Here is a 24835-nt window from a genome sequence, read left to right on the forward strand (position 1 = left end):
CAGGTAATTTATTCTTGAAAAACCACTTGTTAAGTGAATTCTCATAAGTAAAAAACATCACTACCATTAACTTTTATGAACATGGATTTATGCTAAGACAACACCAAAGCCCATTAAAGTTGGCTCAATTACTTCAACAGACATATTAGTTAAACAACTTAACAAAGTCTTTTCTCTTTATTAATTATGCCATAATATTGCTATTCACCTACTCTCATTAAGTTCTTGTGGCGCTATTATGTAATACATACTAAAGATTATTCTTACAAATAAAACATGTTAAATACTCAATGTCATATAGTTCAATCTTTATTGCAAAACAACCACAACAGAAAGACCAGAAATCTCACTGAAAACAAGAACAAGTTATTTCACACTCACCAATAACTTGACATCCTCAGGGCATCAGATTATCTCTGTTGTAAACCAACATCAACAACTATGAGCGTGGCTGCACGGTGCTACTGGTCTGTCCAGGTTCAGCTGCCTGTGTGAAATCCAAAATCCAAATCTGTCCTCCGAAATGCTAAGAAATGTCTCACAAGCCCAAGTTGGGGTTGGGGTATAGAACAAAACCTGGAAAAAAATCAAATTCATGTCATTCTACTTGATGTCACATACCCAATTCCTCAATCTGAGTTTTAGATTGTTTATATGATAATCACACTAAGCGATTAATATCCCAAGTGCCTTTGGAAACAGTATCTTTTAAAGGTTTCATTTGCCTGAACTGGTTGAAGATATTTGTTCTCAGTGACTCAACAGAGAATCTCAGTTTCCCACCCTATTCTAGAACCATCACCCTATCTGAGGAATTCGCCAAACTTGAATGGCTGTGTGGGTGACTGTGTAGCAGCTGCCAAAAGTATTGTTGCCCCAAGCACCTGCCTTCATTACAACCAATGACAGAAAACAACCGTGTTCCAGGGATCTTTTATGTCATCTGTATCTTCCCGTTTTTTTCTTCATAACTGCAAGTTGGTTGTCAGTTCTGTATCTGGATTTATTTCTAAAAATAGTATCCTGAGAAAACACAGCCCAAGGACAAAGAACAACTCCAAAATTACAGGATGACCAACAACACTTGAATCTTTTTTCCCTTTTAAAAGAATCACGAACACAGGAAATGAGCTTTAGCTTTATTTTTGCCTTGTCTTGAGAGATACTCAATAAGGAACTGAAAATGAAGTACGCTTCAAACTTTAAAGGCAATGATGAAATGGAAAGAAGAGGGTCCTTCAAAACCATAGAAGCAACTTCAACCAGACTAATGCTATTTCAAAGAAATGGGCCGTAACAGCATCGATCGCTCCATGTTTTGTTCATTCCATCTACAGTACATCAACAGGCTTTTTCCAAAAGTGTATGGACAAAATACTTGAGTTGAGATCTGTAGCCTGAGCCTAGATGGTATCTATATGTTGTCATGGTAACTCACAGGGCGCCATCTTTAAACGCATTGAACTCAGGAAAAATACACACTGAGAAATTTCAGCCCTAAAAGCTATTTCCCAAAATTATCCGTTATCCTACATATCTTTGTCTGCTTAGAGCCTTGCTGTAATTTTTATTTTCATTCCAATGCTCAAGAAACACTGAAACAAGTGAAAAAATTGCTTGAAGTCCTTTATTATAGAATTTCCATGATAAGTTTTATGCTAGCTTTTAAACTGATGAACATTGCTCCTCTACCCCACAAATGTTTTTTCCTTTATACTGACTTTTTATTTTATTTTATTGAGACCGAGTCTCGCTCTGTCACCCAGGCTGCGGTGCAGTGGCGCGATCTCGGCTCACTGCAAGCTCTGCCTCCCGGGTTCACGCCATTCTCCTGCCTCAGCCTCCCGAGTAGCTGGGACTACAGGCACCCGTCACCATGCCCGGCAAATTTTTTTTTTTTTGTATTTTTGGTAGAGACGGGTTTCACTGTGTTAGCCAAGATGGTCTCGATCTCCTGACCTTGTGATCTGCCCGCCTCAGCCTCCCAAAGTGCTGGGATTACAGGCATGAGCCTCTGCACCCAGCCCTATACTGACTTTTTTAATGTAAACATTCCCCTTTTATCCATAGACACAATTTTTATTCTTATTCTCTTTATATTGGTCTATAGCCAATGTTAAGGTGAAGGGCTTCTCCCTTACTTTGAAACTCCAAGATCCGGCTGTCAATCCATGTGCCAATATTTTGGAGAAATAATGACCTTCCCTCCTCCCTTGTAGCACTTATTTTTGCATGTCAGTCATGTAGGACTTAGAAAATTAAATCCTGGATCTTCCTTCATCTTCTCATTAGCATCCGCTCCCCTCCAGCTATATCATAAACTATTAGAAGACAGTGAGGGTGCCTTATGACTTTTCATAGCTCTAGAATTGGCAGTATTCTACACAGGGGCACAATAAATATTTGATGACATAGAACCCAAATTTAAAGATAAATGGACTTTGGAAATTATCAAATCTACCCCATTTTTGTAAATGAAGAAAGAGAAACAAGGAGAGATAAAGTATCCAGCCTAGGATCATGTCCAATTAAAAACAGTATTTTGAGGTCAGCAAAGAGGATGTCAGTCCCTTTTCTGCTAGTAGTACCTGGCAAAGAAGTAAAACAGAGATTCTGCATTCACAAAACAAAGTAGCTAATAGCCATTCCTGGTTTACATACCACATTAGATAGGTTGTTGTTTTGAGGTTCAAATTAACCAATATGCTGTACCTGAGAGAGTGTGTTAAGTATCATCCAAATATAAAGTATTATTAACAGGAAGGGTTTTTTTTTTTTTAAAGTCCATGGGAAAAACTGAATGGAAAAAATAAAAGAAATAAAAAATGTATTGGTAATAGTGAACATTATCTTGTTTTGACTTACAGGCAATATCATACCAGAAAAATGGCTGCATTTGGAAAATGAATAGCTAGAGAAAATTCTAATGAATAAGCCCAAGGCCTCCAGAAATGACGATGAAAATAACCAGCATAAGGTAATGGCTAATCAGAAATCTAGCCTAGACACAGGGTATTACAGTTCAGATTCTCTTCCTTCTCTGAATTTCTTCGTAGTTAAGCTTTCATGGGAAACTCTGGCTGGGGAGAGTCCGTGTGTGTATGTGCTAGGAAGATCCTTGTGTTCTATCAGTTCGCCTGTGTCTGCAGCAGAGGCAATGGAAGGAAATGACCAAAGGGAGAGCAATACAGGCAATTAGGGATGAACCTAATACAATATGCATGGTGACTACATTGATTTGTGTGTATGTGTGTGTGTGATTTAAATTCCTGATATAGTTATTAAAAAGGAAATTGACTAATAACAGCTTATAGGTATTCAAGACCCTCACAAATTACAAAGTTTACATTTTTCCAGTGAATACTCTCTACATGGTTCAGAGGTTAGAATAGGTGTTCTCATTCCTATTTACTGATGAGCCTTGGACTAGTCAGGTGATTTGTACAAAGTTAAATGCCAGGGAGCTCTGATTCCAAATTCAGGGCCTAGAGATTTTAGAGGAAGGTTATGCTTTGCTTTACTTTTGTGACTGCTTTTAAGACTATGTCACCTACCCGAAGGCTGTTTCATGAAGAATGGGCAGATGTAAGAAAGGAAATAAAATAGCTATTTTATAACCAGGCAATAGGAGTGGCTGAATGGCTTTTTGGCTTGAAATGATAATTGGATCAAAGGAACAATACCATATGTGTCTTCTATTACCTTAAAAAATCATACCTAATTGGTGAGAGTTTCTGCAAAGGAGATGAAAGAAGAAAGAAAGAAAGAATGAAAGAAAGAACGAAAGAACGAAAGAAAGAAAGAAAGAGAAATGAAAACATATCATGTTTCAGCACCATAGCCCTGTACTAAAGCATTATCTTCTTTAATCCTCAAAACAAAACTATTAGGTGAATATGATAACTTCCTCTTATTAATGAAGAAATTGAAACTTCAAGTAGTTAAATTCATCGCAGATTGAGACTTCAGCCAGATATTGTCTGCCTACAAAGGCTATGTTTTAGTTGTTTTAATGCTGAACATATATTGTCCCCTGGTAGGAAGCAGAGAGGTAAACAATGAACATCTTAACAGATCAAGAAGCTGAGAATGTTCAAGGGGCACATTACTACTTCACAGTGGGGAAGAAAAAACAGTCCTCATTCCAGAATGGCCTTCAGATAAGAGAAATGAAGGTTCATTCTAAGACCCCCAGCCTTAGTCCCTGCCTGCATTGATACAGAGGGGTCTTTTCAATGGCCAACTTGCAAACAATGGGATATTTCAGGTAGTAGACAAAAAGCCTGGGATTCAGTGGGGTTTCCTGTGTTGGCATGGCTGGCTAAGAGTCTGGATCTGGAAAAGGAGTTTTAATCCTATTCTACAGGGGACAGATACTCTTGGTGTATCCATGCTTCTTGAGGCTACATCTCTCCTCAGAAGATCTGACTCATACAACTAACTGCCTCCATGAACTCTTCACACACATGTATCAAAGGAATCTCAACAATGTTATGTCCAAAATCAATTCCATGACCTTCTCGAAAGACCTGATCCTCTTCCTGTGTTCCCCTTCTCAATGAATGGAAGTACATCGTCCCACAGTCACAAGCCAGAGATGCAGAATTCATAACTGGTAACTTATTTTTCTTCATTCATGTCAAATGCATCATTGAGGCCATTTTTCTTCTTCTTTCTCTGCACCACAACCCTCTTGATCCAAGCAATCTCCATCTCCCACCTAGACTGTGGCCTTCTCAATGTTCTACCTATATCCGTTCTCAAAGCCAAGAAGGTCAAGTGATACCTCAGCTTAAAGCTCTTCCTCCACTGTCCATTGCTCTCTGTAAAATGCATAACTGCTTCATGAGGTGTAAAAGGCCCTACTTTGTTACTACCTTCTCCCAGCACAAACCTTCAACCTCATCTGCACCATGCCACGTGGGTCTCTCCATTTGCCTCCTACCCCTTAAGCTTCTATCTCATGGATTTTCCACAAGCTATTTCTTCCACAAAGATGATCTTCTCTCCCTCCTATGACTTGTCAACACCTAGTTATTCTTCAAATCTCAATAGTCCCTTCCCTGACTTCCTTAGCTAAATCAAATACCCTTATTATGAGCTTTCTTAACACTGTGTAGCTATTTTCCAGTCCCAATTAAATACAGGAATACCTCTGAGATACTGCAGTTCAGTTCCAGATAACTGAAATCAAGCAAGTATTATAATAAAGTGAGTCACACACATTTTTTGGTTTTCTAGTGCATGTAAGAGTTGTGTTTACACTGTTCTGTAGTCTACAAAGTGTGCAATAGCGTTATGACTAACAAAAAACAATTTACATATAATTTTAAAAGACTTCATTGCTTAAAAATGCTAACAATAGTCTAAGCCTTTAGTAAGGGTTTTGTTTTGTTTTGTTTTTTGCTTGTAGAGGATCTTGCCTCAATTTTGATGGCTACTGATGGATCAGTGTGGTAGGTGCCGAAGGCTGAGGTGGCCATGGCTAATTCTTAAAATAAGGCAACTGTGAAGTTGGCTATATCAATTGACTCTTCCTTTCATTAAAAATTTCTCTGTAGTATATGATCCTGTTTGATAGCATTTTACCCACAGTAGAAATTCTTTCAAGGTTAGTCAGTCTTTTCTAGCTCTGCTGCTGCTTTATCGGTTAAATTTGTAGTCATATTCAAAATCCTTTATTGTCATTTCAACAATGTTCATGGCATCATCACCAGGAGTAGATTTCATTTTAAGAAACCACTTTTTTCGCTCTTCCATAGAGGCAATTCTTCATCCATTAAAGTTTTATTGTGAGATTGTGGTAATTCAGTCACAACTTCAAGCTCCACTTCTAATTCTATTTCTCTTGCAATTTCCACCACATCTGTAGTTACTCCATAATTCTTCCAGTAGAAGGCTGTTTCATCCACATTGAAAATGTGTTGTATAGTGTAGCCATCATCATCAACTCTCTTGGCTAAATGCTCTAGATAATGTGCTGCAGCTTCTCCATCAACTCTTGCTGCTTCACCTTGCACTTTTTTGGTTTGGAGACGGCTTCTTTCCATAAACCTCATGAGCCAACCTCTGCTGGTTTCAGACTTCTCTTTTGTAGCCTCTTCACCTTTATCAGCCTTCAAAGAATTGAAGAGAGTCAAACCCTTGCTCTAGATTAGGCTTTGGCTTACATGAATGTTGTGGCTGCTTTGATCGTCTGTCTAGACCACTAAAACTTTCTTCACATCAGCAATAAAGCTGCTTCACTTTTTTTATAATCCATATTTCATAGGAGTGGCACTTTTAATTTCCTCTGCATTCACAACTTAGCTGTTTGGTGTAAGTGTCCTAGCTTTTTGCCAATCTTGGGCTCAACATGCCTTTCTCACTAAGTTTAGTAAGTTTTCACTTTTGATTTAAGGTGAGATACTTGAAACTCTTCCTTTCACTGGAAGACCTAGAGATCATTTTAAGGTTGTTAACTGACCTAATTTTAATATGATTGTGTCTCAGGGAATAGGGAGGTCTGAGGTGAGAAAGAGAGATGAGAGAATGACTGGCCAGTGGACGAGCCTGAACATACACATTTATTAATTTCACCATCTTACATGAGTTCAGTTTCTGGCACCCCAAAACAATTACAATAATAACATCAAAGAGCACTATACACAGATCACCATAACAAATATAATAATAATGAAAAAGTTTGAAATACTGTGAGAATTACCAAAATGTGACACAGAGACACAAAGGGAGTACATGCTGTGGAAAAATGACACCAATCAACTTGCTCAATGCACAACTGCCACAAATCTTCAATTTGTAAAAGATTTCATATCTGCAAAGTGCAACAAAAATGAAGTACAACAAAACAAGGGTGTGCTTGTATTTATGTGTGTGTCCATTAGGTCAACATCTGTCTCCCCAACTAACTGATAAGCTACATGATGGTAGAGTCTGTGTCAACAATGCTCACCATTGTAACCCAAACATCTATTTGGTCTCTGGCCTAATGGGTGCTTGATAAATATTTCTTTAATATCTAACTAACTATCAACCAACCAACTGAATGACTGAGTGAATGAATGAATGAATGAAAGAAAGCATCCTGTTCATTGATGTGTTAATTTTCTGTGTCTTGCTGGAATTCTAAAATATTAGAATCTTTATGTGGAGGCAAGCCTTGACTCAAGTCCTTCCTCACCACTCATCTTCTCATTGAAACCTACCCCTAACCATACTATTTAATGCTGCAGTCTCTTCATACCCCACCCACCAGCACTCCCTAAGACCCATGTCTACCTCTATTTTTTTCATTTGCCCCACCTCATAACACACTAGAGAATTGCTTATTTATCATTGTTCTAACTACGCTTTCTTAGTTTCCATATTTGTCTATTTGGCTTCCAGTCACAGATCCAATTGTATTTACCATATTTTCTTATTTTCCATATTCTTGATGCTGTGGCATTTGCAGCCTTGCTAATTGGGGAAAGACTGTGCCTACCAGGGCTAATCGATTTTTAGAAATAGCAAAGGGCTCTCCATATCCTGCCTAGAAAAAACCAGCCATTCCAAATTCCTAACAATCTCCTTCATCAAACTCACACACCAATCCAAAATTCTCCTTGCTCTAAATCACCATGTACCAAACAATAAGGAAGAAACCCTTTGCCCCAAAACTCACCAGAATTATTCGGACTAACCAATCCTAAAGCAATTCTACATTCCAGAATGTCTTGCCTTTCTCACACAAAACACAATAAAAACAGTAACTTTGCCACTCCTTTCTGCCTCCTGCTCCACACTAGTGCTTCCCAATGTGGCCCTTCATGGTGTGACATGCACTCTCCTCTTGGAAAATGTAATTTTTAAAAAAATCTTGGGAGACAGAGTTACAGTCTGTCAGCCAGGTTGGAGTAGTGATGTGATCACAGCTCACTGTAACCTCGACCTCTTGGGCTCAAGCAATTGTCCTGCCTCAGCCTGCTATATAGCTGGAGCTACAGGTATCCATCATCTTGTGAAACTAATGTTTTGTTTTTAAATATTTTCTTGTAGAGATGGGGGTCTTGTCCAGGCTGTTCTCAAACTCCTGGGCTTAAGCCATCCTTCCGTCTTGGCCTCCAAAAGTGCTGACATAAAAGGTGTCAGCCACCATACCTGGCCATAAATTCTTATTTCAATGGCTTTAGCCTCTCCACATCATCATTCAGTCACCTCTATGTGTTAAAATACCATAAAATCCTACAGGTACAATTGAGGTAATCACATTATTGTTTATCCCCTGATGTCTTCCCATCCATCCACTATCAATGGAAAATAAACTTCATAAAGGCAGGGACCCATATTTTGTTTTATTCCACTTCTGGGTACCTAGAGCAGTGCCTGGTATGTAGAACTTTAATAAATACAAGTTGAGTGAATGAATAAGTGTTCCTGGTCTCAATTCTGGCACACTATCATTTCAGACCTTGAGATTCCCGAGACAGACATTTTCTTACACTCCATCATATCTCTAGGTCCTCGCTCACTATTTGGCATTTGGTTAAAAGCTCAGTGATTGTTTGGTCTGATTTTGTCTAAGTTTTGCTGGTCCCTAGAGCTCTCAGGCTAGCCCCTTGAGTTCTTGGGCTACCAAAAGCTTCTGTTCTCAGTGGCAAGGACTCCTATTTTTTGCATCTTTTAAGGGATTCCCCAATCACAGAGTATATAATGCATGACCAATGGAGAGCTGGGGACCTGGGTCCATTGCCTTCCCTCCATCCCTAACTACGAGTGCCCGTGAGCAAGTAAATTGATCATTGTGGAAGCATTCAGTATTATCTTCATGAGTGTGAAGTATGGAGAAGACAGATACACAGCCTTTAATGTCTTCAATATGGATTACATTAAGACTCAACTACATGGCTTCTCAAGATCTCTGTGAAGTTTATGAGTTCACAGTCCATCTTATAGTCACCAAACATGATTTCAGCTTTTCAGTCTCATTACTCTTCCCAGTTATCCTTCTGAATGATAAGGCAGAGTTCAGTACTTAATCTTTACCTTTGCAGGCTGTAGACATATGGCAAGCTGTGCAAAATTCGTTATTTAGATGACATTGATTGAACTTCCATTTACAGTTACTATGTTCTTAAAATACGTTTTAGAGCCAAAATTTTGTAAGTTTACTTTCTTCTCATGTGTGCAAATTTGGTCTTAGGATTTCTCATTTTTTCTTTGAGTCTAAGAAGATTTTTCTCTCATAATTGTAACTGGCATTATGGAGCACTATGTGTCTTGTCTTAGGTATCCTTTACAATAGCTAAGTCTAATTTTATGAATGAAGAATCAGAGCAGTTAAGTCATTTGCCCTGGGTTACACATATAGAAAACAATAAGATGGGTTCAAATCAAGGTAGTTTGTCTACATAGACTGTACCTAGCTACCTAGCTACACTGCCCTAGTGGGTTGATTGAACTCAATAACTTAATTCTTACTGACTTGACCCCATTCTCTTCCTAATTGTATATTTCACAAATACTTTACGACACATGCTAAACTCTCTTGAGCCATATATTTTTGCTAGGGGAGTTTAATCATCATGCATTAGAAATAAAAGTATGCAAAGGCTAAGGTGACCCTGAGGAAGTCAATGACAACAATAGGGTTAAAACTCACAGCCTTGGTTGTTCAGTTTTCTTATCAGTCCTTTGAGACTTCACACATTCTACCCGATTTTTCAATTTCATGGGAGTCGTCGGGAGCTGAAGGCAATGAAGGCATAATCAGGCTTCACTCCTGGGTAAAGGTAGCAGCTTAGATGGCAAATTACTTATAGACATTTTAGTACAGGTAGCAGCAGGCATGTTTGAAAATTCTAAGTCCTGCCCATTAGTATGCAGAAACGCCATCAGCTGCCGAAATCATTTGCTAATAAACCAGGTCTTCATTATGTCCCAATTGCCCAAAGTCTGTTTGCCTTGTCAGACACAGATTTTTAAAAGCAGTTCAGTCTTGAGCCACTTTCGGTAACACGGATTTCTCCCTCCCTATTTGTTTTCAGTCCTACTTTCTGGTGTAACTCTTTTTTTCAATATATTTGAAAACACTTTATTTTTGCCTTAATCTTTTGGCTCTTTTAGCACAGTCAGCAGTTTTGCAACCTTCTCTCTTTCCTCTGGGCTCCAAGTTTGTTGTTTGCACTTCCACAGTTGATTGGCAGCGTGGTTTTTTTTACAATCTTGAAATCTAATTGAATATTTCTTGTTTTAAAATTTACTTCTCAGAGGAACACTAGATAGCTGGATCTCTACAATTGCCCTTTTTATTAATCTTCTGACTGCATCTATACCATAATATAGTTAAATATTAAAATGTGCAAACCAAAATATGTGGAACTAAATTAATTGAAATAAAATATTTTCAGAAAATAGGAAAATGTGGAAGAAAATTTTCTGCCACCAAAAGATAATACCTTTCAACTTCAGATCAACAAAAGCATCATCACAATCTTACTAACACATGTTTGGGGTCACACATATTTCACTTCTCATTCCAATAAACTTCCTAAGTGTACAGAAATAAAAAATTATCAAAAAGTTTTTTAAAAAAAGGACAGGAAATGTTTTGGTATTCTGATATTTCATCCTGATCCAAGCAAATAGGAAAAGAAATAATTTTCCATTTAGATTTCAAACTGGATATGACTATGAACAATCACTATTTCTAAAACTGATGACCACTGATAGCTAAGATTTTATTTGTTTTCAAGCATATGTTGAAGTTTCATCTTTTAGTCTTTAATTCAATTATGATTCACCCCAGATTTTAACAGTCTCTTCTTTTAAAAATAACTGAGCATAAACCCTCATAATTTGATGCCACATATTTTGTTCAGCTGAAAGACATAGCACCCTCTTCCAGGACAGTTTGCATTATAAATAAGGAACTAAGGACTAAAAATGGAAAGGATCAGACTGCATTATTCTGGTTTAGGTATTTACTACTTTTTTATATCAATAGTAAGTATTTGGAGTCGTTTTAAATATCAGTGCACATGTTGCTGCTAAGTCCAGAATAAGGGTGCATAGAAATGATCCTAGAAAATTATTCTTCCCATTTAATTTAATGTGTTTATTTAATCAACCACCTCTGAAAAACAGTCTGTTTCATCCAGTGGTGGATAGAAACATTGCTGAACTATTGCCAGAGGAATCTTCCAGAACGAAGTCAGGTCTTGTTACTACACTTCTCAAATACTCCAGTGGCTTTGAGTTTCATTCAAGGATGAAAATCAAAGATGAAGAAACTACGGTTTGTGGAAATTGACCTTGAAAACAGGTCAAAGTCAGAAACCAACATGCTGAAATGGCTCTGTTACACCAGGTCTCCTCCCATGGTCTTACAGAACTTGCGTGTCTTGACTCCTTCTGAAACCTCAGTCTCTACTATTCCAGCCTTCGTCTTTCAGCCACGCCAGCCTTCCTGTCTTTCCTCAGAAATGTCAGGCAGGCTCCTGCCTTAACACCTTGGTATTTCTTTTGTCTCTGCTTGAAATGCTATTTCCTCAGATTCCACATGGCTGGATCTCCTACATCTGTCTCTCTCCGCCAAATGCCAGGAAAAGCATCCCTGAATGCCCAGTATGAAATAGCATCGCTCATCCCAGCAGCTCCCTGTCTGCTTTACCCTACCTTTTTCCCTACATAGCATTTATCACCAGCTCATACAGCACATATTTGCTTTCTGTAGCTATCCACTGGAAGGTAAGCTCAGTGAGAACTTGACTACTGGACTTGCCATTGTATACCCAGGACCCTGAGGAGTGCCAGGCATAAAAAAAAGTGCCCAATAAATATTTGCTAAATTCATAAATACAGTTATCCTCCCTGCTCCAACTGTATTACTCTGTTTTCACGCTGCGGATAAAGACATACTGGGCTATTTACAAAAAAAAGGTTTAATGGGCTCACAGTTCCATGTGGCTGGGGAGGCCTCACAATCACGGTGGAAGGCTGAAGGCACGTCTCACATGGTGGCAGACAAGGGAAGAGAATGAGAGCCAAGTGAAAGGGGTTTTCACTTATAGAACCATCAGATCTCATGAGACATATTCACTACCATGAGAACAAGATGAGGAAACTGCCCCCATGATTCAATTATCTCCCACTGGGTCCCTCCCACAACACAGGGGAATTATGGGAGCTACAATTCAAGATGAGATTTGGGTGGGGACACAGTCAAACCATATCACCCACCAACTCAAATAAATTATGAAGCCAACTACATGTAAGTAAAATGAGCATTAGATACCAAATGAAGTGGAATGACAGAGAAGTGTTGGGTGTGGGCTCAGTGTGAAACTAGGCAAGTTCAATGTTAGAAATTGAAATGCCGAAAGAGCTCCCACGTGTCAGTGGTGTGGTTCATGTTAGATTCCTGCCTGATAAATGGGGTCAGGAGAGGAGGCCAGATGCACAAGGCCTTTAAAACTCCCTCCCTCTGTCCAGTGACTGATGGTCAAGATGCTTGCAACGGCACTCGCTGCTGTCTGAGGCAGCCATAATTTCAAGCATGTTAGACATTTGCAATGGAAATTCTAGAAGGGCCTGAATGAATTTATGCCAATCAGAAGACATCCATTTTTAAGATATTGCAACTGAAGGAGACTTCTCTAGGCATCCTGCTGAGAAAAAATCTTCCAAAAGGCCTTTATAGAACTCTAAAAAGTCAACGTGTGGAAGGACTAGCATTAAGGTAGCTCTCTAGAGCTTGGGCTCCAAGGGAAAAAGGAACAGCCAGAAATGCAGCTGGCCCATTCAGCCTCTGTGGGAAATCAGAAAAAGGCATCTATTCTTCCTGGGAACATGTAGTACTGTGTCCCGGCACTCACTTGGTCCCTTGTCACCCTTACACAGAGGGCAATTATGGGTGTGGCCCTAGGAATAGCAGGGATGTTTCAGAACAAATTGAATTTACTGCCGGCACTGGCTATTTCCATAACTCATGGAGGTACCCACTGCCTCCAAGGCTACAGCTTTCTGAGTTCCCAACCATAATAAAAAACTCTAAGACAGACAGGTCCTTCTTCCCCAGGTCCTTCTACACCGCTGGGATGGCTCATCAGTGGACACTTAGCCAAATAGGGTGGAGCTTAAGATCTTCACTTCCACTCTGAGTTGCTCTCACCTGTCCCCAAGGTTCTTCTCACATCTATCAAAAAGTTTCTACACAAACCAAAGCCACAGGAGCATCACGATTAAAAGCACTACTGGGAAGTCAGACGGGGTAGATCTGAGTCCCACGTTGGCTCATGTCATTGAGCAAATCTCTTAATTTCCATCAGCTTCAATTTCTTCATCTTTCAAGTAGGAATAGTAAGAGTGACTCAGAAGATAAAGTTTAAATTATAAAATGTACTTATAGAGTAGCTGGAAGATGATATAAATTATTATTATTGTCTGTTTACTATTGTTATAAGTATTAGTATAATTCACTAAAATTCATACTCGGACTCTAAATCCAATAAAGTTCATGATCTTTGCTCTGAAAAATGGTAATTCCTCTATAGTGAATATTTATTTATATTCCAGGTGTAATTTGCATAGGCTTGCAGTAAAATTTACCTTATAACATTTTATATGTGTTTATTATATGAATATATTAGGTTAGTGCAAAAGTAATTGCTGTTTTTGCCATTGAAGGTAATGACATAAACCACAATTACTTTCGCACCAACCTAATTATATAAATGTTGTCAATGCATACAGTTTTCTGATATTAATATAGATTTATCAACTTCCTTTTAATTTAGTAATCTTTTCCCACTTTTTTCCAACTTCTCTGAGCTGTTTTCTTTTACAAGTATGTGTCTTTAAATAAACCTACCCTAGATTTTTGAAATCCAATCTGAAAATCTCTACTTTTAATTGCAAATGTAAGCCATCTGTACTCATTTTATTTAAAAATTGTGATTGAGATTTATTTCTATCATCTTATTTAGTGTTTGCAATTTACCATGTATTTTTTCTTTTTTCCTTTTTTTCTACCTTCTATTAATTATTGGGTTTTCCTTAATCATTTGTTTGCCCTTTACTGGATTGGAAATCATATAATCTATTTATTAAAGGTTACCTTTAAACTTTTAGTTTGCATACTTGACCTAACAAAATCTTAATTTGATGATTATCTCCCTCTCCTTCCAGAACACACTTTTTCCTACCATCTTACACATTATCTGTGTCCATATTTTAATTCACTTTACTTTTTTGTCCCATAGTCAATGCTTATTTATATATGCCTATCTTTGCCAATTTCTTGGCTCACAATTGTTTCTTGTCCAGGAATCATTTCACTGGATTCAGTTTTCTTTTTTATGAAGTTCATCTTGTAGTAGTTCACTCCTGGGTCTCATGGGATTAAAGCTCAAGCCCTTTGTTGTGGGGACCAAAACCATCAGCCAGAGTAGCTGCAGCATCACCTCATGAGTTCACAGCTATGGTTTTCAGTCCATCTTTGATCTTGGCAATTGGAGCATTTCTTTCTTTCTTGTCAGCTCAGCTATGCATTAAAAAAAAAGTTTGCTGTGTCACATTTTGCATTTCAAGGAGTCCGTTTTGAGGTGATCAGATGTCAGCAATCATATACAGAGCATATATTAGGAAACACACTGTGTTCTAGCCATTAGAGACGTAAAAATGGAAATGAAGCAGTTTGTCCCTCAAGAAACTTATGATCTAACAGAGATAGTTATGAATCAGACATATGTAATAAATTTTTTAGGTGTTGTAGATGCTAGAGTTATCAGATCCTACCCTAGATTAAGCTCTTTAAGAATAAAGAGCTCTTTAAGAATATAGTGCCATAATTATCTTTCCATCTCTATCATGTAGGGTAGCGCTAGCAGATAGAAAGTATTCACTGAATGTTTGTTGCCTGAAGGTATGAATGAATTATAGAAATCAAACATACTTGCACTGTTCCTCATTCTCAATTTTTAATTCATAAAATGTAAGATGGTGGTTGTTTTCTAATTACAACTGAATTTGTATAAACATTTGATTTGAAGATGTTTAATTTTATTGTACTAATAATAATAGAAAAAAAATTAAATTCTTAATTAAATTTGTATCAGGCATTGCTCTCAGAGCTTTCCAAGCACTAACTAGCTTGAAATTCACAATAACTATTTACAATGGAGACTTTTGTGGCCTGGGTTACATATTAGAAGCTATATTAGGAACTCACTTAAATTGATCTGACTAGAGCTTCTGTTATTTGCTACTATGTATATATCCATCTGCCAGTCTACAGTTCCAAGGTAATTTTCAACTATATATTATCCTTTAGTTTTACAGTTATCATCTATGTTTGTAGAATTTAGCTCATTTACAACCTGACCACTGTCTTAGTGATTGATCTATTACTATTGGTCAAGAAGGCTCACTTCATTCCAATGACTACACACCATGCTGATTTTACTGCTGCTGTGCTATTCTTAAAACACATAGCTAGAACACACATCTATGACCCATCTCTTATCCATGGCAGCTTTCCCCAGCCACCTTCCAGGTAGGAGTGGTACAACCTAACTAAAAGTAACCCCGCAAGTGCTTATACATAATCCAATTAATAACAATCTACAATTGTTCTAGGATCTAGCCAGCAACCAACGTCTAGTATACTGCTTGGTAGAATTTGCTTTCCAAGAGTTGGACCAATGTCAGCCAATACATTTTCCTGTCACCTTTGCTATTTCCCATGAGTTCTCAAAAAAAAATTCATAGTAGTTGTAAAACTACATCTGAAATTATTTCAGTATCCAAATATGTTATATCTCAGTAGCCCAAAATATTAAAATTATTCCAAGAATATAGATGTTATTTTACTGCTTTAACCTTAAATATCTTTTATTTATTTATTTACTTATTTTTAGGATGGGGTCTCGCTCTGTCTCTCAGGCTGGAGGGCAGTGGCACAATCACAGCTCAGCCTTCAGAGTAGCTGGGACTCCAGGTGGACACCACCATGCTTGGCTAAAGTTTGTATTTTTGTGGAGAAGGGGTCTTGCCATGTTGCACAGGCTGGCCTTGGCCTCCCAAAGTGCTAGGATTACAGGCATGAGCCACTGCACCCAGCCAGGTACCCTTTATTGATCACTGTTCAAGTTTTTTTCTAGTTTGAATGTGGATTCTTTGGCAGGGAAAACATAAACAAAATAGGAGTTGAACAGTTTCACAAGGCATGACCTGTGTTTGCCATCCTCAGAGTACTAGTGTTACACTCAAATATTTATCCAGTATTAACTATGTTTCAGGCACCGTTCCAGCCACAGATATAATTGTACACAAAATAGACAAAATATCTAGACTTAATGGTAGCTACAATACGGTGTTGCATGACATGAACAATTTTTTCCTTACTCTGAACTCACTCTGTCTTTAGAGGACCCAGCAAACTGTTCCTGCTTTTTTCCATCTTCTCCGTCACATACATGACATCACCAACACCATCACATACACACACAGACATGCACGGCCCTCAGGCCACACCAGATTACGTGGCTGCGGATCCAACCCTGCATTTGCCTGCCCCTCCTTTACTGTGAGTGTCACCTCTACCTGGAAAGGCCTTCAACCTCCAAGTCCCACAGTAATTTAAAACCTGTCATCATCTTATCTCTATGCCATCTTTGTTCATTCTAACACAAATACATGTATTCATTTCACACTCTCTCATTATAATTTAGATTATACCATTTATAATCTACTTTGGATTGTGGTTACTTATATAGAGAGACACACCCTTATTAGATTGTGAGAAACAATCAAAATCCAGGGTTAACAAACTCTTCCCTTTTACATCTGCGAATTCCATACAGTACCGAAATAGCAGTATGCATCAAATAATTCTCAATAATGCTTGGTAACGTGAATGATTATGCCACTTTCTCTGTTGTATAACTTAATTTCTAGTTATTCATTCAGTTATCTATTCATTTATTCAAAAAGTCACTTAGTTAGTGCCTACTAGATGCCAATCATTCTCTCAAGGAATTGAGGATACATGAGTAAATAAAACAATCACATTTTTTCTGAGTTTTGGAATTATTTAAGTTAGAGTTTATGAATAATCACTTGTCTGCAAGAATTGATAAGATACCGAGGCACATTGCTAAAGAAAGTGACAGAGTTTCTTACGGTGGCTGTTAAGGGCAGTCGACTTTCTGTCTTGAGGTATCCAAATAAATTCTTCCCTGGAGACAGGGGGATGAAGGGTTTTAGCTCACAATTTCCCTTGAGGTCTTTAGTTTTATGAATCAATATGCATGAGGACAAATAACCAAGTGAGTCTATTCTTCTCCTCCTTCGTTATTCATTCCAACAATGAAGCCAGAGAGAGGCATCTATAAAAATCATTAGCAGTGGGAATTGTAGTAGGTGTAAGAATTCCATCAGCCCTTTAGCCCTCCTCTAAAGTAATCTATTTTTCCAGGAGCTGAAAGAGTTTAACAACCTAGAAAGGTCAATTCTCTAAAATATTCTCAACAATATCTGGATTGCTAGCATTTTGTGAGAAGAGGAGATACAAGGTAATTTTGTAAGAAGAAAAAAATGTCTTGAATAACAGAAAACTCAAATTAGCTTTTTATCCCCTCCAGAATGGTAGTTTGCAAATGTCAGAAAACTTGACCAAAACGTAAATGTATGAAACAGAACACAGGAAAATCTGCAATCATAAAATGACCACTCCTAAAAAGAAAAAAAAAAAAAAAAAAAAAAGACAAGTAGAGAAAGAGAAAGAAGTAGTTGGTTTTGTTTCTACAAAATAGAACCTTTAATGCTTGTAGCATATTTCCTTTCAAATATTTGGTTCTAAAATATCATAAAGTTGAAAAGAGGCTGAATTATCAAATTAAAGGACACAACATTGAAGATATTCTTCAGGCAACAGAAACTACGTCCGTATGCCCCGTGTGGTCATCTCCTCCCCTCCTCTTCCTCGTGCCACCTCCACTCTCTGGCCTTCTCCAGCCCCCATGCCGGGGTGCCTGGAAGAGGGGCCCCAGAGAGAACCTCCCTTAAATTGACCTGGCCGCTGGCAAAAATCCCAGTCCGAGGGTTGCACTATTCATAATTCTCATGTACTCTCCCTAGAGCCCTAATATTATTTTCCAACAGAGTGACTTCAAATAGCCTTTGTTTCAGCTTTGCTGAAGTCAGGAATTAGCTGCCCCCCGACCATTGCTTTACTGAGATGCCTAAGTGAAAAGTGGAAGAAAATTCCCTTTCTATTATTTTTTCTCAAGAGAACTTTGGAAGTCACTTCCTGGCCAGGAAAAGAAATTCAAGCACGAGTAAGATAACTTTGTCACTGAGTAGCTAAAGGATGAATGGCACAGTCTGGGAAACTTTAGAGTATCCAGGATTCCAGGAAGACCTGTTCCTTCCCATGATGCTTAAGGATCTGTTCCCTGCTCCATTGGAGACATGCTGTTGGAATGTGGAAAAGCCTCTCCATTTCCAAGACAGGAACAGACTGTCATTCTCCCAGAAGGTAACACAACCTCGAGCAGCTGGAAGGTTATAGCTATTCCAGAACAGAATATTCCACTCAAGTTTCTGCTTTATCTGGGCCCTTGGCAGTCAGCCCAGACACGAAAGAAATGTCACTGTACTGGGCCGAAGCAAGGAACTCCGTCAAAAAGTATTATGGGAAAAAATGAGCTATGGGGAGAGATTGTGTACAGGGTTTTGGCTGAATGAGAAACTAGGCCCATTCTGAAATGAGAGCAGCTGCCATTTGATGGAAGCCCTCAGGCCTTCATTTATTTTAATAGGATTTTAGTGGAGGCTTGCCTTAGTCTTGGGTTGGTTTATCATTTATGATAAGCCATCCTGCACCATAAACTCAAACATATCCCTTCAGATTCATTGACATTTGGGGAGTGTGATTTTATCCTCCCTTCACTTAACATACACTTTTTGATGGCTTACAGTGTGACAGGCACTATTCCAGATTCTGAGCTCCAGCTTTGAAACCAGAGAGACAAGGACCTGTCTTCTATGGAGCTTCACATGCTAGCATGTGGCCTTGTTGGGGACGGGTGGTGGAGGAGGGGAAAAGGGATGTAGAAAATGAACAAAGAAAAAAGATATTAATGAGGTAATTTTTTAAGAGCTCAGATTATTCTTTTATTTTTATTTGTTTTTATTTTCATTTCAGGTTCAGAGGATACCTATGCAGGTTTCTTACATGGATATACTGTGTAATAGTGAGTTTGGGTTAGTGTTATAAGGTAATTTCTTATCTTTTTTTCTTCAACAAAGAAAATACACAAAGAAAATGCCACAGATTGACTGGAATAAGGATGAGGTTTTTGTTATTCTTTTTCTTTTTCTTTTTTTAGAACTGGTGTTGCTGAGGAGATGATCACTGAACTTGGATGTCGATCAAAGCCAACAGATACGGGGTCAGGGGCTATGATGGAAGCTACACAAAGTAGAATATCTAAAATGGAACTAAAACTTGGGATTAAAATATGAACAAAATACAGACTTACGAAAATAACATATATGTATATCAGAGGAAGATATGTTTTATCAAAATATCATATGTGTACATTTTTCAGATAAAATAAATATTGTTCCATAGATCACTTTTCTTAGCCTTTTTAGCTTAAAGATGTCATAAGGAGAGACTAGTCAATAAATTAGAAGTCCTAACATCTGACCTTGCTCATGCCAGTGTATGGCCTACAAGACTAAACTCCTAGGGACTAGGGGAGATACTGGTCACATGATTCAAAATTTCAATTAGGCAGGAGGAATAAGTTCAAGAGATCAATCAGGTATCCTGGTGGCTATTGTTAACAATAATATGTTACATACTTAAGAACTGCTATGAGAGTATATTTTAAGTGTTCTTACCAAAAAATAATAAGTATGTGAGGTGAAGATAAGTTAATTAGTTTAAGCCATTCCACAATGTATACACAAATCAAAACATCATTATATACCATAAATATACACAATTTTCATCAATTTAAAAAATTAATTACTATTTGAAAAGCCTAGAGAATTCCCAGAAGTTAACAGATATTTTATGAAGGCACAAGAGCAACCTTTGTCCTTAAGGAGTTCACGTTTTTGTTCACTGTATCACAAAACCAACACCATCAAAGGCAAGATGTAACAGCCACAGCAGTATATAAACAAAGTTTCCTTAAAGCATCAGAATACAGTGATTTATTGCAGAAGAATAGACTAAGTCATTAAAAAAAAAGATATCTACTGCGGTAATATCTAAAGCCCATGGTAAATGATGTCTTTGAGAATTGCACATCTGGTGTTCTGGCAAAAAATTAGGAGACCTGAAAATAATATCTCTAAATTGTTTATCTTTTAGCTTAATTAACCAACTGGCTTAAAAGTCCAATTCAATCCATAACGGAGGGACTGGACTGGATAACATCTAAAGTCCCTTCTGATGCTTTAATTCAAAAGTATTTCTATTTTAAAAGTTCTATTTTGACATTTAAAGATGGGTTTAAAATTTCATGTATGAAAGAAACAAAATGCAAATGATAAAATTAATTTTTGTTATGGATACTATTTTATGTATTGGATATATGTATAGAAGAAAATTATTAAAATATAACTAGTTTGTTTCTGGTGCATCTGAGAAGAGAAAATAAACAGCACACATGCAAAAGTTTATAAGACAACACTGTCTTGAGTCAGTGACAAAAGGAGTGAGACACATTCATGTTCACTGAAATTTTTTAAATTGTGAACCATGAGTCACTAGCTGTGAAGTTTAATCAAAAGCAGTTTACACAGTTAATTAGACACCAATTTAAAGTGCTGCATAGTATTCACTGTACTGCACAGCAAAAGGCATAAATAACCACATAAATGACTGTTAAGTAACCACATAAATGACCATTCTCTGTATTTTTATATAATCAAATAAAACTTTTATCAATTTTTTCCTCTAAATACTGAGTTTTTCAACATCTATAATCAGTGTTGACAATTCCCCTGATAAAGTGTAAGCTCAGTCATGCAGGCACCCCAAAAACTCACACGCTGTATAACAAGGTTTGGATGGTATTCTCCAACATGAAGCAACTCTCTTCTTCTGGCTTCTGCTTTCTTCACCACAACCTTAAAATGCAGCTTGCTTGCCATGGGAAACTGTTTAAGTCCAATGAAACCTCTTTTTCTTCCCAGTCTTGGGTATGTCTTTATCAGCAGCATGAAAATGAACTTATACATTATTCTCTCCCTCCTTCCACCCTCCACTTTCAATAGGTCCCAGTGTATGTTGTTACCCTCTATGTGTTTGTGTGTTCTCATCATTTAGCTCCCACGTGTAAGTGAGAACACATGGTATTTGGTTTTCTGTTCCAGGGTTAGTTTGCTAAGGATAACAGCTTCCAGCTCCATCTATGTCCCTGCAAAGGAAATGATGATCTCATTCCTTTTAATGGCTGTATAGTATTCCATGGTGCATATGTACCACATTTTCTTTTTTCACTCTATCTTTGATGGACATTTGGATTGATTCCATGTCTTGGTTACTGTGAATAGTGCTGCAATGAACATATGTATGCATGTGTTTTATCATAAAAAATTTAAATTCCTTTGAGTATATACCCAGTAATGCGATTGACATAGAGGCTGGGCACAGTGACTCACACCTGTAATCCCAGAACTTCGGGAGGCCAAGGCAGGTGGATCACTTGAGGTCAGGAGTTCAAGACCAGCCTGGCCAACATGGTAAAACACTGTCTCTACTAAAAGTATGAACAATTAGTCAGGCATGGTGTGTGTGACTGTAATCCTAGCTACTCGGGAGTCTGAGGCAGGAATCAGTGGAACCTGGGAGGCAGAGGTTGCGGTGAGCCGAGATCATATCACTGCACTCCAGCCTGGGCAACAGAGTGAGACTCCATCTCAAAAAAACATGACATAGAAAGTCTGAAAAATATTTTGAAGAACAAGAAACAACACACAATGGTGGTCATTTGCTCGGTTCACTGATATTTCTGTTTCTGCTCCCTTCAGACACCTTAATAGGATCACACAACACTGCTCCCTTGAAATTAGTTTTGGGCATGTGGCACACTTAGAACAAACTCCGAGGCTCAAGTGATCCTCCCACCTCAGCCTCTCACACTGGGATTACAGGCATGAGTCACCACACCCGGCCTTTCAGCAATATTTTAAAGATTAGCTTACAAAATACACGTTCTTTTATTGATACGGCTGTGTTCTTCAGCAATTTCTGAAATCAGTAATTTCTGATGAGGTGTAGGTGGGTTTGTTTTATGAATTCAAAACCCTTGGGGAGTGAGCAATAAAATGTTAAAAGAAAACCAAAGTTCCCAGCATGCGAATGCCCTTCAGATGTTGACCCCCGCCACCGCTTGACCTCCTGCCCTGGAATAACTGATGTCATAGGAGACTGCAATGGACAGATTAAAAAATAGAGGCATCTATTGTAATTCCAGAACCGTACATTAGAAGATCCCTGGCACCAAGGCCTGAGACTTTATAAAACAGGAGGATCGTACTTATCCCTGGATGTGACTTGGGGAGAAAGGAAAAAACTGTTTTAGCTAGTATGTATCATTTTAGAAGAAAAGCATTTGTTCTAAAGCAGACTTCAGTCTCAGCATAGAAAACAAGTACCATCAAAAGAAGTCTTTGGGATTATGGATGTGGGAGCTTGCAAAAAAATAAAACACATGAACATTAATTAAGTACTTCTTTAAGCCTCAAACTCTTCATGAATTCTGAAATTTATCCTCTAAAGTAATTCAGTCTCTCTTTTCATTCTCACATCTGTTTAAGTTAGAATGAAACCTAAAGGGTGATTTCTCTTGGGTGAAACACCAGGGGGCTGAGGGAAACAGAATGATTACAGGCATTTAAACCAGAAGTGTATCGCAAAGGGGCGCTACTCAAAGACAGATACGTGTCCTTGGTGGTACGGTACCCCATTTGTTCTGAAAGATGTTTTTGAGGAGATCGAGTGGTGCAGTGAAAGGATCGTTTACGACATTGACGCAGGCTTTAACAGGCTACCATTAAAAACCATATGTTCGGAGAAACATGCAACTCAAGCTCGCTTACTCAGCAACGACGCAGTGGTTGAGTCCCTGCAGGTCAAACACAGGGCTAGGCAGCACAAGAGACAAAGGAAAAAAACATAATTTATTTCTCAAATAGGATTACAAGTTAACCATAAAAGCAAAACACACTCACGAAATAAGGTGAGGGAGAAAGCAAAGTGACATTTTAGTAGGTCACTGTGCTAGACTCTGAGGATTAAATGGAGGAACGGTCTGGAGCCCTCTAGCCAAGAGCTTATTTATGACACAACTAGGGTCCACAATAGGAATATCTATTTTGTGTTCAAATCAGCTGAGGCCTCGATGATGTCATGGTAGGGTGAACGACCCTTCCTCCCCATTTGCAGGGGGAGCAGGGAGGTTCCTGGAATGAGAGATTTTCAGTGTTAGAACTGGGACAGTCCCAGGAAAACTACTGAGATAAGTTTGTTACTCAACATGGTGAAGCAAGCATAGTTTTGGAGACAGATGGTTCTATGTTTAAATCAAAGTCCTGCTGCCACTGTCTCTGAGACAATGAACAAGAAGTGATTTTAAATTGCTCTTTGTATCTTTTACTGTTTATCTGAAAAAATAGGTTTCATAGGTTATATAGATAGTGTATTAAGATACCTGGCACATGGTGGGCACATTGTAATTATAGCATGTGCTACACGCTAAAACAGTGCTGTAGACAGACATCTCTAAGGATTTCAGAAGAAGGAAATAGCCATTGTAGTTTGGGACGGACAGGAAAGATTCATAAGTAGGATGACGTATCATTTATCTTCTAAGTTGGGATACTTTTGAATAAGAAACAGGATGCTCTTAATAAGTATGCTGAGACAACAGGTATAAACAGTGCCTGTTCTGGGCGCATCAGAGAGTACCATCAGCAATCCTGGACTTCAGCATTGAAGACAGCCTGGAACTTAGTTTGCAGGAACATCATGAGATGCAAAGGCCAGGTTCCACTAGGCATTTTGTAAACTGGTTAGAGAAGCCTGATCAGTCCTTGTTAAAGGATTCTTAAATGCCAGTTAGCAAGTTGGTTTTGTCTCTTAGATCGAGAGAAACCACTAATAGTGTTTGAGTCAAATAACAAAATGCAGAAATGTCATAACAGATGAAGAGTCTAAAGAACTCATCTTCTGGCCGGGCGCGGTGGCTCACGCCTGTAATCCCAGCACTTTGGGAGGCCAAGGGGGGCAGATCACGAGGTCAGGAGATCAAGACCATCCTGGCTAATACCCTGTCTCTACTAAAAATATAAAAAAATTAGTTGGGCATGGTGGCGGTTGCCTGTAGTCCCAGCTACTCAGGAGGCTGAGGCAGGAGAATGGCGTGAACCTGGGAGGCGGAGCTTGCAGTGAACTGAGATCGAGTCATTGCACTCCAGCCTGGGCCACACAGTGACACTTCATCTCTAAATAAACCAACAAATAAATAAATAAATGAAAGAACGTATCTTCTACAATAGTCTTTATTTTCTATTAGATCCCCCACGTATTTCCCAGTCACTTGCCCCATAATTTATGATCCTTTGAAGTCCAAGCACTGTTTCCTAAATCTAATCATTTCTTTGTTTCACTTCTTAGCTTGGTGCAAAAGTAATTGCAGTTTTTTGCCATTGAAAGTAATGGCAACAACCAACTGGGTGTGGTGGCTCACGCCTGTAATCCCAGGACTTTGGGAGGCTGAGTTGGGCCGATTACCTGAGGTCAGGAGTTCAAGACCAGCCTGGCCAACAT

The 24835-nt window shown here is 38.4% G+C and overlaps 1 long non-coding RNA gene across 1 annotated transcript; it reads left to right on the forward strand.

Moving 5' to 3' along the window:
• Window positions 1-2871: 2871 nt before the first annotated feature.
• On the forward strand, window positions 2872-20393 carry LOC108520820 (uncharacterized). Its single transcript, XR_001883028.1, has 3 exons — window positions 2872-2977; window positions 19190-19262; window positions 19374-20393. It is a non-coding gene; the product is annotated as an uncharacterized LOC108520820 (long non-coding RNA).
• The last annotated feature ends 4442 nt before the right edge of the window (window positions 20394-24835 follow it).

Source organism: Rhinopithecus bieti, unplaced genomic scaffold (genome assembly GCF_001698545.2).
Source record: "Rhinopithecus bieti isolate Rb0 unplaced genomic scaffold, ASM169854v2 scaffold_54450, whole genome shotgun sequence".
Classification (NCBI taxonomy): Eukaryota; Metazoa; Chordata; class Mammalia; order Primates; family Cercopithecidae; genus Rhinopithecus; species Rhinopithecus bieti.